Here is a 3,036-nt window from a genome sequence, read left to right as displayed (position 1 = left end):
GTTTAAAGAAAAACAATAAAAAGAAAGTATCAAAAAAGTGTCTTGTGCATGTTATTTGAACAATATTGCATACACGTCCGTTCAAAATTATTGAAGCAGCTGTGGGAGGATAGAGGCACAGGAGAGGGAATTCAGTTCAAAAATGGCTGTTGGGTAAAAACTGTTACTGAGTCTGGAAGTGCGAGTCTTTAGAGCTCTGTAGCGTCTTCCAGATGGCAGTAGTGCAAACAAATCATGAAAGGGATGAGTACTGTCCTTAATGATAGTAGATGCTCTGCTGCAGCAGTGAAGCCTGTAAATCTCCTCAAGGGGGGGCAGTGGAAGTCCAATGATCTTTTGTTAAGTTTTAATGACCCTCTGTAGTGCAGCTCTTTCAGCCATTGAACAGTTTCCATACCAGACTGTAATGCAATATGTTAATATGCTTTCTACCATGCAATGGATGAAGGACTTCAGCAGTCTGGCAGAGAGATGGGCCTTCCTCAAAGTTCTGAGGAAGTAAAGTCTCTGTTGGGCTTTTTTAACCAGGGCAGCAGTGTTAAATTTCCACTTGAGGTCCATACTGACATGGAGGCCCAGGAATTTAAAGCTAAGCACTCACTCTGCCTCCTCACCCCGTATTTCAAGTGGCTGAAGCTCCTCCCTGTGTCGCCTGAAGTCTATTATTAGCTCGTTTGTCTTTTTGATGTTGAGAGACAAGTTGTTATTTGCACACCACTCAAGCAATCTACATACCTCATCTCTGTAGGCAGCCTCACTGCCATTTGAGATGAGACCCACCACTGTTGTATCGTCGGCAAATTGTATGATTGTGTTAGTGTCAAATGTCTCAAATGTCATCAGAAATAGTCCCAGAAACTACAAACAGCTGTTCTCCACCATAAATCATCTACTCAAACCACAAACCCCCTCACTTACAGAAACTACAGAAGAGCACTGTAATACTTTTCTGGACTTTTTCAAAACAAAAATAGACTCAATTCACTCTACCTTTCCTGGATCCTCACCACTATCCACCCTGACTATCCACTCACAGCCTGCAATTTCCGACCCCCTACATCGCTTTCCTGAAATCTCACAGCAAGAGGTTGAGAAGATAATCAAAAGGATGAAACCCACCACCTGTGCCCTCGACCCTTTTCCTGCAGCTCTAGTGAAAGTAAGCACCTCTGTCCTAAGTCCTCTGATTACCACTATAATAAACCACTCCCTCCAGTCTGGCAATGTTCCATCTGCCCTAAAAACTGCCATAATCAGACCACTTCTCAAAAAACCCACCCTTGACCCAGATGTGCTTGCAAATTACAGGCCCATTTCCAATCTCCCATTCCTCTCTAAAGTACTGGAAAAAGTTGTCGCCTCCCACCTCCAGGATCATCTCAAATACAACAATCTTTTCGAAAAATTTCAGTCTGGTTTCCGCTCTGCACACAGCACGGAAACAGCCCTGGTTAGAGTCACAAATGACCTACGGATGACAGCTGATGCAGGTTCACCATCCCTCCTCATACTCCTCGATCTGTCTGCTGCTTTCGATACAGTGGATCATGGCATACTCCTTAACCGGCTGCATCAAACCACTGGACTCACTGACACTGCTCTTAACTGGTTTAAATCGTACCTCACTAACAGAACAGAGTACATTTCACTTGGAAGTGCAAGGTCCCGGCAACACACAGTTACCTGCGGGGTCCCTCAGGGGTCAGTCCTTGGCCCCATTCTCTTCATCATTTACATCACCCCCCTCGGCCATGTCATTAGCCACTATGGAGTCTCATTTCATTGCTACGCTGATGACACGCAACTGTACATGAAATCGGAAACACACACCTCTGCAATTTCATCAACACCATCTCCGTCTTCAACACTCACTGCCTGTCTGGAGGAGATAAGGGTGTGGATGAAACACAACTTCCTCCAGTTAAACAGCTCCAAAACTGAGGCAATTCTTGTTGGCACACCACATCAAACCCAGTCTTCCTCCATAACTGGTATAACTATCTCTGGTCATGACATTCCCCTCTCCACAACTGTCACCAATCTTGGTGTAAGATTTGATCCACAACTCAGCTTCAAATCCCATATCAAAAACCTCTGCAAGACTTCTTTCTACCATCTCAGAAATATTGCAAAACTCCGTCCCACACTCACCTTAGCAGATGCTGAAAAACTGGTCCACGCCTTTGTCTCCTCCAGACTGGATTACTGTAACGCACTTCTCATCGGGATCCCTAACAAAAGCTTGCAGAGACTGCAGTATGTTCAGAACAGTGCTGCAAGGATCCTGATGAGAGTTTGAAAATACGACCACATCACACCCATTCTCCATTCACTTCACTGGCTTCCTGTTTCCGCCAGGATTGAATATAAGGTCTCCCTTCTTATTAGGACATCAAAAAAGAAAAGGAAAGAGAAAACAGAGAACGCCGAAGTCGACAGTATGTCACACAGTTTTTCAAAAAGAAAGGTATCTTGCCCTATTCCTGTATTCCAAAACTTACTTATTTTTGTTGCTACATGACCTGCTTTTATCTAGCTAGCTTAGTAAAATAATTACCGAATTATGATTTACATCCAACAATAATAACATCTCTGGGTTATCATGTCTCTACACCTGTAACAAATAGCTCTACACAGATTCAGCGGCTGCTGCACACCCACATCCTCCTTCTCCCCCCGTGCGAAATTCGCATCCGATATTTTAGCACGTTAAAAAGTAAATACAACCTCACGTTAGGTCAATCACACTTGCACACTGCCTCCGAAACTTTCGTCCGTCAAAAAAAAAAAAAAAATCAGATCGGGTTCCATTTTCTGCGTTTTTCGCATCCGTAACAAGGGTTTGAATGGTGTTTAGAGCCACAGAATGACGGATACGAAAAAACGCATGCGAAAATTTCGGATTCAGTGTGCAAGGACCTTCAGCTGAACAAGGTGAGCCTGAGCGCGAAACTTCACGAAGATTGAAGCCTCTCAACACGTCTTATCTACTGTGTTCGCCACATGATGATAACTTTACAAAACAAAGTAATCTTT

This window comes from Scardinius erythrophthalmus (assembly GCF_964197995.2).
Source record: "Scardinius erythrophthalmus genome assembly, chromosome: 1".
Classification (NCBI taxonomy): Eukaryota; Metazoa; Chordata; class Actinopteri; order Cypriniformes; family Leuciscidae; genus Scardinius; species Scardinius erythrophthalmus.
Note: the sequence above shows the minus strand (reverse complement) of the source record.